A 15,960-nucleotide genomic window follows, 5' to 3' on the forward strand; every position below is an offset into this window, starting at 1 on the left:
CAACAGTGGTTGAGCGCTGTTTGGTGCTGCTATTTGCTGCCAGAGTTCCCCGCTCATCCTGATCTCAGATGCTCAGAAATGTGCTAGGCCACTCTGTTACGGAATGGGACAGTCTCGGCCCGTTAAAAGTCTCTCTCACTGAAGCCTCTCAGCTCTGGAAGTGTTGTCTTGTTGAGACACTGGCAAGATTTGTTGCAGGACGTAGCCAAGTGTTTAAGAAAAGCCTACATTAGGTGCGCATCAAAGTCCTGAATTTGCTTCTCTTGTCCAGAGCCATGAGAAGCTTCATTCCAAGCTGGGAGGAAAAATGTGGAGCACTTCCGGCCGTGACTGCTGCACAAGGTGCACCCAGCTGACCTTGAGAGCCAAAGGAGAGCCAGAGCCGAGAGTGACGACCCGGAGCTGCCTGCCATGGATCACCCTGCCAGGACCCAGGATCCTCAGAACCCAGGGGAGCTGTGTGATTGTCTTCAGAAACATCCTCTCAGATAAGTGACCATTTCTGTTTGTAGGCAACTGTGAATAGCAGACGGGTGTAGAAGGGATTGTGTTTGTAAAAATAAAGAGTAGTTTGTTTAAAAATAAGAAACAGGAAACCTGGGGGGGGGGGGGGGGGGGGGGCTGCAACCTGGGCCTAAGGTTTTACAGGACGCTGACAAAATTGTTGGCCCTTGCAGCTTTGCATTTCTGGCTTATAAAATTGGATTTCATTGGCTGTTCATTAAAATTTGGTTGTTGGCTCAGGCTGTGGGGTCTAGGATGTTGAGGGGCAGGAAGGGCTGTGAGTTAGGCCAGACTGTGCACACTGTATTAGCTGACTTCTAATTGCTTTCTTTTTCTTGATCATTTTCCTGCTTCTAGCCCTCACTGCACTCCCAGCCCTCACGGAGCAAGGAAACCAGCTGCTGAATTTCTCTGTGCTTGGGAAGGGTTTCTAGGTACAAAACACTGTGAGCTGCCAGGTGAGAAGCCAAGGTTCCATTTCCATTATTGGAGGGCTTGCTGGGGAAGAAGGCGACAGGGGGAGAGCCTGGAGCATAGACTATGCCTGGGAGAAACGAACATGTTTTTCTGGGCATTTAGGAAAGCCGGGCTTTGGAATTCTGTAGGCGTCTCTCTCTGACCAGCTTTCTCTCTGTGGTTTTCCGGGAATCTGCAGGGGATGAGAAGGATCCGTTCCAGTGACTCCTCTGCGAAATGAAGACAAGACAAGAAGACCCGAAGCTGGAAGAGTAAGTGCTCGTTTTACAGCCCTGCCTGTAGTTTCTGAAGACACCAAAGAGGGCTGGCCCTGCACCCATCCCAGTTTCTGCTTCCTCATGAGCACTTCTTTAGGGAGCAAAGAGAGAGGGAGAGATGGGAGAGAGCTGCCCTGTCAGGGCGGCACCTGCTAAGTAGCTTGGCTGCAGCTGAGCAGCACTTGAATTTTGACTCCCCAGTGGGCCTTTGACCAGTACTGGCCAGCAGAAATTCCTAGAGTTGCTGCTGCTTTTTTTATTGTACATTTTAGTCATGACAAATGCTGTGTCGTCCTGTGGTGCCACCAGTGGGGAATACTCAAAAGCTGTAACCTGCCATCCCACGGGACCTTGGCAGTGTCATTTCCCACAAACACAAAGTTTTGTGGGCCCCACTGGGCAAAGGGATGCCCTGCCATGATCTGCTGGCAAACTTGCAAAAGCAAATAAGCACCATGTGCCTGGCAGAAGGGCTGGAAGGCTGTAAAAATCCTCCCCCTAAAGAGGCAGCTGCTGAAGCTGAAAAGGCTTTGCAGGTCCTCTTGGAGTAAAGTCACTCCAGTCATTGACTGTCCTCTGCCAGGTGTGCCTGTTGGATGAATCCAACCAAATGTTTTCTCTCTCCCTCCTTCTGTTCCAGAGTTTTCTGCTGAGGAACGCCAAGGAAGATGACCAGGAGCCGGCCTGACCAGAAATTCTGAGACAGAATTTCCTGTGTCCCAGACTGGAACCCCAGTGCCTTAACTGGGTGTTCCGGATGTAAATAGTTCCAAGTTCTCTGTTCTTTTGTTTGTTTGGTTGTTTGTTTTTACTTTCTTGTTCAATGCAGAGATCCTGCATTTTGTTTGTTTGTTTGTTGTAAATACAGTTGTGAGTTCTTTTGGTTACCTTTGGAAAACGTTGTGGTTTTTGAGGGTGATGCTTTTCTACCTTGCAAAAGAAAAGATGGGGGGTGGCGGTGGTGGTACCTGCCATTAAAATGAAACTGTGGGGAGAAGGATGGTATCCCAAAACACTTGTGATTACAAGAAAGAATTACCTCCCTTTTCCACATCACTTTATGATACAGGAACAGCTTAGCCAGGCAGTGAAATAAAGTTACTCTTTGCCACGGGTTTGTGGTTGCTCCAGTTGCCCGCCTGTGCCGACTCACACAGCCACATTTCCCAACAATCTTTTGGATACTGCCACGAACAAAGGCAAGGCTCACGTGGATGTTCCTCCTGAAGGGGAAAAACGAGAACTCTTATCTCTGAGGTGCAAGCATGTGGGGTGTCTGCCTGTATGTGTCACCCCGAGCCTTTCCAAAGCCCGGGCTGCAGAAACCCTCGGGGTTAACAAGCCCTGACAGTGATTCTGGCAGCCAACGCTGCTCTCCAGTGTGGCTAGTTTGAACTCCACTCTCCAGTGGCTTCCATTGGGAGTTGATAAATGCGTTTGGAGTGCAGGGATGAGCATCTCACCTTGTGACTCCATCTAACTTGCAGAAAATCTTTTCAAACTCTTCCCAACCCATTACTTGCCTTTTTCCAAGTAATTAATTCAAAAAGATAAAGGACTGTGTAAATATAGGAGTACCGCTTTCAAAATTTCTAGAGAGTTTTACGTCTTGTGTAGTCATCCTTTGAAATCAAAACACCCTCCTGCACCCTCAAAGCATTTGGAGCTGTTCTTCTCGAACCGTGCAACTGAGCTCGTGGATATACACAAACACCTCAGTCTTGTTCAGAAGTAACTGGGGGCATTTCAGGCATAGCTGATTTTAATTTATTTGGTAATCATCTGTCTTCCACAGTCCATCTAGAATTTCCTGTGGAATTTCAATCCAGAATTGCAGTCAGAGACAGTAGTAATACCACCTTGAGTTAGTACGCTCAGGTAGTGCCAAGCAACGAGTTTTGCAGGAAGGTGAATTCAGCCGCATTTTCTCTGTCTACACTCCCTTCAGGCAGAAGGGACAGGACAAGAGGAAATAGCCTCAAGCTGTGCTGGAAAGAACAGGGCATTCTCCCAAGAAAGGCATTCTGGTTTCTTCCCTCCCCACAGCCCTGTAGCCTCCCTGCACTGTGCCACAGGGCACATCCCAAGGAGACTGGAAGTGCCCTGGGTTTACGGGAAAGGCAGACAGCGGGCACGTTCTGTGTCCCGTACACTTGCCGATGGCTGCCAAGGCACACGGGGCTGCAGAGACACACGCCGTGTGCCAGGCGGGATTCGGTGTCGCCCAGGTGGCCTCAGCCCCAGGCCGGCAGGGTTCCCGACCCACGGCAGCCGCCCCCGCCCCCTTTCCCGGCAGCGCTCCCGGCTCCGTGAGGGCCACAGGCCTTGCCCAGAGCCAGACGGCGCTGGCAGCTTTACGTACTGCTTTCCAGCATATTAAAACAGGGCTTTACGTGACTGGTTTTCAGCATTTTTCGCTTTCCTTTTCTTGAGTAGAAATGAAATAGCTCATTTAAAAGTAAGACAGAGATGTACCCGGCACTGGTTATGACCAAGCCCGTCATTTCTGGCAGTAATGCTTCTGGGATAGAATAGTCAAGGCAAAAAACCCAACAAGTGTGGCCCAGATGGCCTCCCGAAGAGAGACCACGGTGCCAAGAGAGAGTCTCGGGGAAGTTGCCCCCGCGGATGGATGTGGGGAGGCCAAGAAGCAGGAGCAGGACAGCAGCAGCAATTCCTCGCAGCAGCACAGCGAGCCGAGGGAGCCTCCTCACAAGAGCCGGGTGGCCAGAGCTCCTCAGGACACTCGTCCGCCTCCAAAGGGAACAGCCAGAAGCCTCCTGTGCACACCAAGGACACCTTTTCTTTACGTACTGCAAAGAGGCCAGGAGGAAATGCCCCTTCATCCTCCCAGGAACTCCAGCATTCAGCTCGGGCAAATGACACTCAGGAGTTGACGTCCTTTCAAACAAAACTTTCCAGAGGATGAAGCAGAAAACTTTGTCATCAAACCAAAAGCCAGGGGAAGCGAAATGAAAGCTGTGCTTTTATTCCCAGCGAGTGCAGCACTCCATCCCGAGCGATGGGGTTAGGTGGGAAGGAGGCCGGGCAATAGGCTGGTGTCCGAGTAAAGCCTTTCTCCCTGTCAGTCCTGAGGGCTCCCTGAGCGGCTCCTTCTCAGCTGCTGGGCAGGGCCCTCGGGGACAGCCCGCGTGCTGCCCCGGGGCAGGGCTGGCTTCCCGCAGGGCAGCAGGGGCTGCGGGCACAGGGCGCGCTCCAGCAGGGTCCCGCGCCCTCGGAGCCCCGCGGCAGCCGCACACCGGCCCGGCCGCGCTCGGGACGCTCCGTTGGCCCCCGGGCCCCGCCGACGGCACAACCGTCCTTGGGCAGCCCCGCGGGCCGCAGCAGCACGGAGCGCAGCGCAGCGCAGCAGCTCGGCTCGGGAGCAGCGCTCGGCCACACAGCCTGTTCGCGGCGCCTTTCCTGCCTCTGCCGAGGCATTCCTCGCCCGCAAGGCCGCCTCGGGCCAGGTAATTCTGCGCTTGGCCGCCGGGCTTGGGCACACGGGCCAGCCGCGGCTGTCCCCGCCGCCTTCCAGCGCTGGCCCCCCCCGGCGACAGCTTCAAAGCCGGGCTCCTGCCTCTGCCAGCGCTTTGCGGGGAAACAGTCGCTGCCCAGGGAGATCGCCTTCAAGGCCTCTCTCATGCAAAGAGTTAGCAGTGTCATCGCCCAGCCGGCAGTGGCACCGATTCATGTCAGCCGGAGAGGGCGAGGTTGCAGGAGGGCTGGCTGCTCATTCAGCTTTAAGCCTGAATGCCGCTGAGGAGCAGGAGAGCCAGGCAATCCCTGGCAAGGGAGGGGGACGTGGGAAGCACCAAGGGCCCTTGCCTCTGCCCCGTGTGCTGCCAGAAGGAGCCAGCACTGAGCAGGAGAGGCTTGGGGGCAGAGGCAGCAGCTGTGTGCCAGGGGGAGGGAAGTCCGGCCTTTTCCTGGGCAGCGCCTGCAGCAGCTGCTCCAGCTGGGGCCGGGATTGCCCCGTTGGGAGTGGGAGCAGCTGCCCGGGGCCGCTCTTCCAGTTGACCCGTCACAGGCAGGGACTCCCTCCCGAGGGAGGTGGCAAAGCCCCTGTGGAAACCCCCAGGTGCCAAAGTAAAGCCAAAGCTATGGAGGTGTTCTTTCTCCAGTCTTAGCAATCGAGGCCCTTCTAATTACAATGGCCTTGTCTGTATCTAGTGGTCCGTCGTATGTCTAGAAGTAAAGTGGCCAGCAGAATATTGGAACCATTCAAGGCCACGTTGGACAGGCCTTAGATTAGCCTGGGCTAGTGGAAAGTGTCCCTGCCCATGGCAGAGGGGCAGAACCTGGTGAAATCTAAGGCCCCTCCCAACCTCCAACGTTCCACGCTTCTGTGGTTTTATGGTGCTGTGGTTCTCCAAAGCCGGTGTTTTCTCTGACTGTATGTCGCGCTGTCCCTTCGAACAACGGAGTGTATGCAAACCAGCAAGCCTTGCCCCCGAAAATATCCCGGGGAGCCTAGAGATAGCAACATTTCAAGGAAAAGCTCTTGAGATGGGGACACAAGGTTTACGTTTCCAATCAGCTTCCAAGCTTCCTTGCTCCATTAGAGCAGCTCCCTGCCTGCGGCTGGATGCAGAAGGCAGAATGTAGAGCAATGAGATATGTCCTGCTAAGGGCTGCAGAGACGAGCCTGGCCACATCCAGCAGTGTCAAAAGCCTGTTGGAATTGCCATCAGGGTCCCTTGTCTTCTGAATAAGGTGGAGCCATTGGCTCATGCAAACGAGGAGGAGTTATTAAGAAGGGGGGGGAGAAGCTCTGTTGGGGTCTGCAGTTCTTTTGACGCGTACTTTTGTTGTTCCAGTCTGGTTTTGAACCCCTTTCTGTTGTCCCCTCAATCCTCCCCTCTCCTCCTGTGGTTACTGCCTGGCAGCTCTGGCTGCCAGGGCTGTAAAAACGACTGGGGAAGGGCGTGTGCTTGTGGATCTGGGCAAGACCACGGAGTGTGGGAAGTGCTGGGAGGGCATCTAAGGGCTGCTCGTGAATATTGATGAGGGCGGTGCACTCTCATCCTAGAAAAGGCAGCGATGCCATTTTGTGGGCCTGAGCCGGGCTTTGAGTAGTTTACAACCCTTGGGTATCTGCTTTGCTCTCCGCAGTGAGGAAAGCACAGCTTGGTTCCGAAGTTCTGAGCACTGCTGCCTTCACAGGCACGGCTTGGTTGCAAGAGCATTTGTGCCTTGTGGGAATTGTGTCAGGTTAACGCCGCCTGTGCCGCCTCCAAGCCGCGGGGCGTCAGTGTGGGCAAAAACCTGGCCCGGTCAAGGGCATTTGCAAAACTTTTGGGCTGTTTCTTGAAGTGCAGATTTTCCTGCTGGCCACTTGTGTGCTTTGTGGCCGTGTTAAGGAGAAGTCGGTGACAGAGCAGGCTTCCCTGCCACGCTCTTTTCTCGCACGTGTGCGTGCACCTCTCTGTGTCCAAGTTATGCCAGTGCCAAGTCCATTCCAGAGAAGCTGGAAGGTTGTTGGAACGACTTCTCCCTGTGTGCACTTCTTCCTTCTCCCAGCTTTGTTTGTGTTTAAATCCAAGTGGGCACCTTGTTCTTCTAAGGCACTTAATTTCCCCGCCAACATTCTGGTTTTCATGATTGTGAGGAGGGAACAAAGCCGCAGTGTTTGTTTGCTTCCAGGTGTGTCCTCTGAGCCTAGTGTGAGTGTCTGTTCTTGGGCCTCCCAGCTGCAGGGGGAGGTGGGGTCTGACAGGATTCCCATCCCCAGTGGCCCCTGTCTCTCTGTGGCTTGCAAAATGGCTCCCTGCTGGTGCCTTCCCTGGTGTTAAAAGCCATGGCCTAGAGCTCAGCTGCCTCAGCTCTTCCCCCAGGTGTCCGTGCTCCTGTCTCATGCCAGTTGTCCTAAGTGGGGTGCTTCACAAGACTTCAGCCAATGCTCCTGTAGCCTCCTCCCCAGGGAGAAATGATTCTGCTCCCTCCAGAGTGTGACATGCTGCGGATGAATGTCAGCAATTGAAACGTAAAGGTTTTCAGTCCTGTTTCCACCTGTTTGAGGTTGTTTTCCTCTGCCGAGAGAATCTTGTTACCTTTTCAACTGGAGTCGTCTTTTTAGGGCCTTTTTTGGCCCTCCTTATCTTTTCTTCCTCTTTCCGCAAATGCTGCCATTGATGTGAGGCCCATTTGGTTGTCTAAAGGCAGGGCTCCTAGGGCACTTTTGTCCTTAAAATTGAACCGGATCTCCTGGAGCGTGTAGCAGTGGCCTGGTTTGTCATGCTCCTGGCCAGATGTGGAGTTAAGGGCTGACCTGAACTGCAGCAGCAGTGCTGGCAAAAGGGGAAAATGGATCTCTTGCTTCTCCCATTCTCAGCTCCGTGTAATCCCCATGTTTGGGTGGTTTCTGTTTAGGAACACTGCCGTGACTCCCAGTCGGGCACTCCGGGCTCTGAGTGTAGCAAGGCCCTGCAGATCTTGACCCCTGCTTTGGGCATGACCTCGTGCAGATGGTGAATATCTGTTTGTTCTCTTCCAGAGAAGCTGACTCAGTCTGAGGCTTCGTCATGGAACCGACACACGACCAGAGCAGCGGCAATAGGTAGGAATTAATTGGATGCAGTCTCGGCTTCCCGGGTGCTGGGATGAATGTGGAGATCCATGCAATGTGCCCGCACGCTTTTCCTTCCCCAGTGTCCACAAATATCAGAGCCAGAGTTTCCCTCCTTTTGCAGTAGTCTTCCCCAGAGCAGGGACAGTTTCAAGAGATCTGGTATTCCATGACTGGAGACAGCTTTATTGGGGTTTTAGTGGGGGGCTGGTGGCATTGAGTACATGCCTGTGTTTCTGAGGAGGAACGGGGGGATTTGCCCTGGTGTTCTCTGAATGTCCGAGGTCTCATTTTTCATTCCATTTATGGGGCTGCTTTCAATGCAGCTACATGACACAGTTCAGTGTTTGAAAGTGGCAAAAGCCTCAAGACAGAGGATTCTCTTTTAGTCAGGACTAGCAATCCCTGAGAAGGCTGGCTGCTGTCCCCTGTGTGTCATTGCCCTGGGGCACAGCACACGCTGGACAGAACTGATGTGTCCAGTGTCAGCATCCTGTGGATTTCACCACTGCTTTGCTCCTGGACACGTGGCCTTGTGGGAAAGCCGCAGTGTGTGCAGGGAGTATCAACAGGGCTTCAGGAGTTAACTCTCCTTTCTCCGTGTCTGTCTGACAGCTGCAACAACAACAGAGCCTTGCTCCGCATTCTGGAGCAAGAGAGGCGGAGGAGGCAGGTGGCTCCAGAAGAGAAATACCCGCTCTCGGAGAAGACTCCCCTCTTTGCCAGACCCTACAAGGTGATGGGAGTGGGGTGCAGGCTGGAAGGAGAGGACGAGGGAGGCTTGGGGTGGGCCAGGAGAGCTGTGTCTCCGCATGGGCTGTGGCAGACTTGAGCCCGACCCCTGCAAACACAGCAGCTTCCCATCTGCTCCGCTGAGCGTGCCAAGCTTCCCTTGTGGGGCTGCATGGAGATTCCAGGAAGATCCTGAGCAGTGTCTCTTGCTGGGCTGGATCTCTTGCTTGGGCTGTTTCTGCCATTTCCCCCTCTCTGTTCTTCTGCTGCAGACCCAGAAAGAAGATTGGCTGTCAAGGCGCATTAAGAACTTGCTGGGCGATGTGGACTCCAAGGTGCTCCTGAGCCACGAGTCCCCTCTGAATCCCGCATGGATTCCAGAAAAGCCCACATCCCAGTCAGAGAGCAGCAGTCACAGGCCGGCATCCAGACAGACAAACGCATGTGAGGACATAAGGAGAGGATCCTCAGCAGAAGCACGAGACCTCACGCTCAAACCGGGGCAAAATGATGTGGGCAGAGTTGGAGGTCCCTCAAATGAGAGGTCGGAAGGCAAAGCTCCACAGGCCAAAATCCATGCTGAGGCTGTCAGGGTGAGTGCAACGGTTGGGCCCCGCTGTTGCTGGCCGTGCCTCGAGGCCAAGGGAGCAGCACACGCGCCCTGCCTGGCTCGTGGCTCAGCCTCCCCAGAGCTCAAAGGCACTTGCATCCCAGGTGCATTGAAGACAAAGCTCAGCTGCTTCAAAGCACAATTCCATAAAGGGAGAAGACTGCACAAACATACTAAGATTATAAAAATAACAATAATGATAAGTAGCAGTAGTAGTAGTAGTAGTAGCAGTAGCAGTAGTAGTAGTAGTTTAAGAATGGAAACAGTGTTTCCTGACTGTCAAGTCCAAAGGGAACACAGACATTTTTATCAGCAGAGGAGGAGGAAGTGACTGTGGGGATTTCAGCTGGTTTTCTACCTGGCCTCCCTTATTAACTCTGCTTCAGATGGGCCTTTTGATTAGCATTTCATTATTAATGGGCTTGCATGACACTTTTAGAGATGTTGGTAAGCAAATGCCGGCTGAGTGCATGCTTGTTTGCTGTCGGTGAGTGAAATGGCCAAAGAAACTCACACTGCTTCCCTCTTTCTTGTTTCAGCGCATCCTGCACGTTAATGTGCACTCTGTTAAAGGAATATTGAAGGTGGGTGCTTTTCCATAGCAGATCTCCACGGGGAAGGCTCTAGAAATCCCTGAGGATTTCTGTCAGACTCTGGGAAGGGTGAAACTCCCTCTGTGTCCATCAGCAAAACTCCTGAGAGCTGCTTCTGCTCCTCTCTTTGCAGGAAATGAGCAGCCCACTGCCACCTCTCCTGTCACCTCTTCGGTCACCTCCTAGAAGAAAGACTTCCAAACTGCCATTGCAGGCAAAGGTAACCCAGCCCATTTTTGCCAGGGCTTCTGAACACTGACAAGAGATCTTTCTGCTGAGCACAAGTTCAGTCTTGGCAGAAGGAGCCTGCTTGGGGGCCAGCCCGAGTTCCCTGACCATAAAGAGCGTTGCTAGTTAGAAACCAAGCACACACTGCACAATGTGTGGCGTTGCATTATACCCAGGTGTCCTGGGTTTTTTCACTTCAGTACAACGAGGAGTCTGATTTTATTTGCGTGAATGACAAATATTCCTGTCTCTCGGGAACTGGCTTAGAAGAATTGGAAACTCTTAATTCTAACTAATTTTTTTCTAACTAATGAGGCTTTGTGCGGAATTCTTACATGCAGAGGCAGCCTGTGCCTTTACAGGCAAGGCTCAGCTGCTTCAACAGCAACTTAGGGAAAGTGCGTTTCTATCAACTGAGCAGACTGCAGGAACACATTTATACAAAAATAATGATAATAAGGACAATGATGATGATGATGAAAATCAGAGTAATAAGGAGTAGATGTAGTAGGAGTAGTAGCAGTAGTTTAGAATTGGTAACAGTTTTCCCTGACTGCCAGTTTCCAATGGGAAGACAGACATCTCAGAGGAGAAGGAGTTGACAGTGGTGGCTTCAGCTCTCTCCAGGCCTGGTCTCCATGATTAACTCCTGTTCAGATGGGCTTTTTTAGTACTTACTCCCGTTTTACTTTTAATACATTTGCATGGCATTTATAGAGCTGTTGGTCAGCAAAGGCTTGCAGAGTACCTGCCGATCAGTAAAAATCCCCAACAAACTCCTTCTGTTTCCCTCATTCTTGTTTCAGGCACAGAAGCCCACTGGTGTGCCATCAATTAAAAAAATATTGAGGGTAAGTGCTCCTAAGTGGAAGATCTCCATGTTTGCTCATGTTTTGCATACACTAAGGAGATGTTTGGGGACAAAACACATTTAGAGAGCTGCTTCTCTCCCCCTCTTTGCAGGAAATGAGCAGCTCCCTGCCACCTCTCCTGTCACCTCTTCACTCCCCTCCAAGAGCAGAGACATCCAAACCGCCACTGGTCAAAAAGGTAAGGCAGCCCATTTTTGCCAGGGCTTCCGATAAATGACGAGAGAACTTTCTGTTCTGACAGACAAGTTCATCTCAGCTCTTTGGCAGCTCTGAGAATGCTTTAGAAATATCTATTCCAAAATGCTCATGGCCCTGACATGCCATTGAAGGCTTAGCTCTTTGCCACTGTCTGGTTTATGGAGTTTTATTCAGCACATCCCCGTCCATGGTGCTGGAGGAGCAAGTTAGTGCACGTGGCCTGTTTGTTTAGAGTCAGCTCTTCCCAGGCCAAAGGCCCGACTTTACAACCTCTGGGCAAGAGTCCCTGGCCTCTGGGGAGCTGTGCTAGGACAAAAAAGCCCACAAAGACATCAGTCTTGAATCCTTCTTTTCTCTTTTGCTTGGCAGCCTGAGCCATCAACTTCTAAAAAGCGGCGCCTTGACAACCTGGTGACCCAGACAAAGCGAGGAGCAGTGCCAAGAGAGGGTCCCAGGGGAATCGTCTGTGGGAATGGACGTGAGGAGGGTGAGAAGCAGAAGCAGGGCTCCAACAGCAATTCCTGCCAGAGGCCCTCCAAGGCAAGGGAGCGTCCTCACGAGAGCTGTGGCCAAGTGACCAAGAAATCTCAGAAATTCTTTTGCCAAGTGGCCAATGATTCTGAGAAGAGCTCTGGCAAAGTTTTCAAGACATCTCAAAAAAGCTGCGTCCAAGTGGCCAAGGATTGTCCAAAGAGCTCCAGCCAAGTGGCCAAGGATCCTAAGAAGAGCTCTGGACAAGTGACCAAGGATCTTCACAAGAACTTTGCCCAAGAAGACAAGGGTTCTCAGAAGGGCTCTGCGCAAGCAGCCAAGCACTGTGAGAAGAGCTCTGGCCAGGTGACGAATCCATTGCCAAAGAGCTCTGTGCAGGTGGCCAAGGAATTTTGGAAGGTCTCTGGCCAGGCGGGCAAGGCTCCTCATGAATCTCAAATTACAACTACACACAGCTCTCTGAAGCCAGCTGTGCACACCAAGGAGGCCTTGCTCAAAACAGCTGCGGATATTAAAAGGCTCACTGAGACTCTGGTGCACAAGAGATACAAAAGTGTCCCGATGGAGAGTGAGCCTGGTTCTTTGATGGTCACAGACCAGTTTTGCAAGGACAAGCAGAAAGTCCAGGAAGCAGAGAAACCAATATCTGCTTTCAAAGCAGACCTGAAGCTGGGAGTGCATGAGGTGTCTGAGAAGAGAAAGCACAAGGAGCCTGACAAGAACTGTGGCCAAATGGCCAGTCACTCCCAGAAGAGCTATGGCCAAGTGGCCAAGGATCCATGGGAAGCTCATCTTCCCACCAAACACAGCTGGCTGAAGCCTCTTGTGCTCCTCAAAGAGGCCGTGCCCAGGAACACTGTGGGAACCAAAAGGCCTGGGGAGCCCCTGGAGCACAACGAACCCAAGAGAGTGAGGAAGGTGGAGAGCGAGCCTGGTCCTTTGCAGGTCACAGCCCAGTTTTGCAAGGACCAGCTGAAAGTCAAAGCAGGGAAGCCAAAAGCCACAGAGAGTAAAGGCCTGAAGCTGGCACCTCACGAGCCCTCTGGGACGAGAAAGGACAAGGGCTCCCACCAGGCCAACGCCAAAGGCTTTGTGGAGCCCAAGCTCCTGGGACATGCTCAGCAACGGGACACTCTCATCCCCAGTGGCCACAGGCCTGGGGATCCGCACAAGGAGAAGGTGCCCTTGCCTCCAGGGGAGAAGAAGTGGTTCTTGCCTGCAAGGAAGGCAGACTTGAAGAGGAAAGCCGTGAGGAGTCCTGAGGAGTCCCCTGGAAAGAAGAAGGTGAGAGGGGCAGGGGGAGATGGGTTTGGCCAATGATCAAGGGGGTGTTAGAAAAACCCATGTGAAGTTTCCCCTTCATATGCTGGCACTAGAGCCACGATCCTTCTCCTCGTAAAGTAATTTCAGTGTGTGATATTTTCTCTTTTCAACCAGAATCTCTCAATCTGAGCTGTACCGGTCTGCATTCTAGGTGAATTTTCAAGACCTGAGTGATTTTTTTTTCCCTGTTTTCTTTCTTCCTCTTAGAGGGAAGACAAGGGGGATAGTCCCAGGAAGAAAAAGGAATGAAAAAAAATGCCAAGAAAATAATTGCAGCTTTCAGGAAACAAAGGCTCCAGTAAACTGAAGTGAGTATGCAGTGCTGAGATGTCAGAAAGATGAGTAAATCTGTCTTCAGAAGGGCAAGACAAAGAACTGTATCTCCTGTCCTGACACTGGAGAGTTTGCTTCCAACATGGTGTGCCTCCTGCACCTTCACTGCTGCAGACTGGCCTTGACATGCTGGAAGCAAGCAGTTCAAAAGCAGCTCTGTAGGTGTAGCTGGGTGAGGGTGGCAGCCTTTCCCTGCTGACATCCTCTGAGAGCACAGAGGTGTTGGGGCTGATGTTTGCCTGGGGGAGGAGGGATGTTCCAATTGCAGTAGGAATGGAAGAGCTTTGATTGTGGAGTTCCTCCCTCCCTTTCCCTCAGGGAAAATGAGCAGCTGTCTTAGTCCTGTGCTGGCTTTCACAGTGGGAAGGGTAGGAGGTGTTTTGGGGCAGAGAGGGCTCTGGATCAGGTCGGGGATGGTGCTGTGCTCTGTGTCAAATCGTCCTCTGTGCAGCATCAGCTGTGCCAAGGCAGAGCAGGTGCAGAGCACGTGTGCAGTGAGTAGGGACCGAAGCACAGGAAAAGTGGGGGCTGAAGGAGGGGAGAGGACTGTGCCATGCACAGCAGAGTCAGGTGAGAAGTGCAGCCTCCCACCTGAGCCTTCTCACTGGGTTTAACTTCATTTCCTGCTCTGCTGGTGCTGCACTCCATGAGCTGGGATTCTCTGCTCGGTGTGTTCTCGGAACCTTGGAGAAGCTGACTAAAACGGGTGGAAATGAGCAGCGGCGAAACAACAGTGGTTGAGTGCTGTTTGGTGCTGCTATTTGCTGCCAGAGTTCCCCGCTCATCCTGATCTCAGATGCTCAGAAATGTGCTAGGCCACTCTGTTACGGAATGGGACAGTCTCGGCCCGTTAAAAGTCTCTCTCACTGAAGCCTCTCAGCTCTGGAAGTGTTGTCTTGTTGAGACACTGGCAAGATTTGTTGCAGGACATAGCCAAGTGTTTAAGAAAAGCCTACATTAGGTGCGCATCAAAGTCCTGAATTTGCTTCTCTTGTCCAGAGCCATGAGAAGCTTCATTCCAAGCTGGGAGGAAAAATGTGGAGCTGCCGGCCGTGACTGCTGCACAAGGTGCACTCAGCTGACCTTGAGAGCCAAAGGAGAGCCAGAGCCGAGAGTGACGACCCGGAGCTGCCTGCCATGGATCACCCTGCCAGGACCCAGGATCCTCAGAACCCAGGGGAGCTGTGTGATTGTCTTCAGAAACATCCTCTCAGATAAGTGACCATTTCTGTTTGTAGGCAACTGTAAATAGCAGACGGGTGTAGAAGGGATTGTGTTTGTAAAAATAAAGAGTAGTTTGTTTAAAAATAAAAAACAGGAAACCTGGGGGGGGGGGGGGGCGGGGGCTGCAACCTGGGCCTAAGGTTTTACAGGACGCTGACAAAACTGTTGGCCCTTGCAGCTTTGCATTTCTGGGTTATAAAATTGGATTTCATTGGCTGTTCATATAGATTTGGTTGTTTACTGTTGGCTCAGGCTGTGGGGTCTAGGATGTTGAGGGGCAGGAAGGGCTGTGAGTTAGGCCAGACTGTGCACACTGTATTAGCTGACTTCTAATTGCTTTCTTTTTCTTGATCATTTTCCTGCTTCTAGCCCTCACTGCACTCCCAGCCCTCACGGAGCAAGGAAACCTGCTGCTGAATTTCTCTGTGCTTGGGAAGGGTTTCTAGGTACAAAACACTGTGAGCTGCCAGGTGAGAAGCCAAGGTTCCATTTCCATTATTGGAGGGCTTGCTGGGGAAGAAGGCGACAGGGGGAGAGCCTGGAGCATAGACTATGCCTGGGAGAAACGAACATGTTTTTCTGGGCATTTAGGAAAGCCGGGCTTTGGAATCCTGTAGGCGTCTCTCTCTGACCAGCTTTCTCTCTGTGGTTTTCCGGGCATCTGCAGGGGATGAGAAGGATCCGTTCCAGTGACTCCTCTGCGAAATGAAGACAAGACAAGAAGACCCGAAGCTGGAAGAGTAAGTGCTCGTTTTACAGCCCTGCCTGTAGTTTCTGAAGACACCAAAGAGGGCTGGCCCTGCACCCATCCCAGTTTCTGCTTCCTCATGAGCACTTCTTTAGGGAGCAAAGAGAGAGGGAGAGATGGGAGAGAGCTGCCCTGTCAGGGCGGCACCTGCTAAGTAGCTTGGCTGCAGCTGAGCAGCACTTGAATTTTGACTCCCCAGTGGGCCTTTGACCAGTACTGGCCAGCAGAAATTCCTAGAGTTGCTGCTGCTTTTTTTATTGTACATTTTAGTCATGACAAATGCTGTGTCGTCCTGTGGTGCCACCAGTGGGGAATACTCAAAAGCTGTAACCTGCCATCCCACGGGACCTTGGCAGTGTCATTTCCCACAAACACAAAGTTTTGTGGGCCCCACTGGGCAAAGGGATGCACTGCCATGATCTGCTGGCAACCTTGCAAAAGCAAATAAGCACCATGTGCCTGGCAGAAGGGCTGGAAGGCTGTAAAAATCCTCCCCCTAAAGAGGCAGCTGCTGAAGCTGAAAAGGCTTTGCAGGTCCTCTTGGAGTAAAGTCACTCCAGTCATTGACTGTCCTCTGCCAGGTGTGCCTGTTGGATGAATCCAACCAAATGTTTTCTCTCTCCCTCCTTCTGTTCCAGAGTTTTCTGCTGAGGAACGCCAAGGAAGATGACCAGGAACTGAAGATGACCGGCCTGACTTTCCACCCCTAATGACACAGAATTTCCTGTGTCCCAGACTGGAACCCCAGTGCCTTAACTGGGTGTTCCGGATGTAAATAGTTCCAAGTTCTCTGTTCTTTTG

General features: G+C 52.2%; 3 long non-coding RNA genes across 3 annotated transcripts; all 3 read left to right on the forward strand.

The window, feature by feature from the left end:
• Positions 1 to 782: 782 nt before the first annotated feature.
• On the forward strand, positions 783 to 1,922 carry LOC136290687 (uncharacterized). Its single transcript, XR_010721312.1, has 3 exons — positions 783 to 962; positions 1,160 to 1,232; positions 1,879 to 1,922. It is a non-coding gene; the product is annotated as an uncharacterized lncRNA (long non-coding RNA).
• Positions 1,923 to 12,420: 10,498 nt separating this feature from the next.
• On the forward strand, positions 12,421 to 14,510 carry LOC136290688 (uncharacterized). The gene is made up of 3 exons (XR_010721313.1): positions 12,421 to 12,815; positions 13,062 to 13,162; positions 14,187 to 14,510. It is a non-coding gene; the product is annotated as an uncharacterized lncRNA (long non-coding RNA).
• Positions 14,511 to 14,592: 82 nt separating this feature from the next.
• LOC136290689 (uncharacterized) lies at positions 14,593 to 15,960 on the forward strand. Its single transcript, XR_010721314.1, has 3 exons — positions 14,593 to 14,881; positions 15,079 to 15,151; positions 15,798 to 15,960. It is a non-coding gene; the product is annotated as an uncharacterized lncRNA (long non-coding RNA).

The sequence above is a fragment of the Chamaea fasciata genome, unplaced genomic scaffold (genome assembly GCF_029207755.1).
Source record: "Chamaea fasciata isolate MVZ Bird 193981 ecotype frontalis unplaced genomic scaffold, bChaFas1.0.hap1 SCAF_6, whole genome shotgun sequence".
In the NCBI taxonomy this organism is placed as follows: domain Eukaryota; kingdom Metazoa; phylum Chordata; class Aves; order Passeriformes; family Sylviidae; genus Chamaea; species Chamaea fasciata.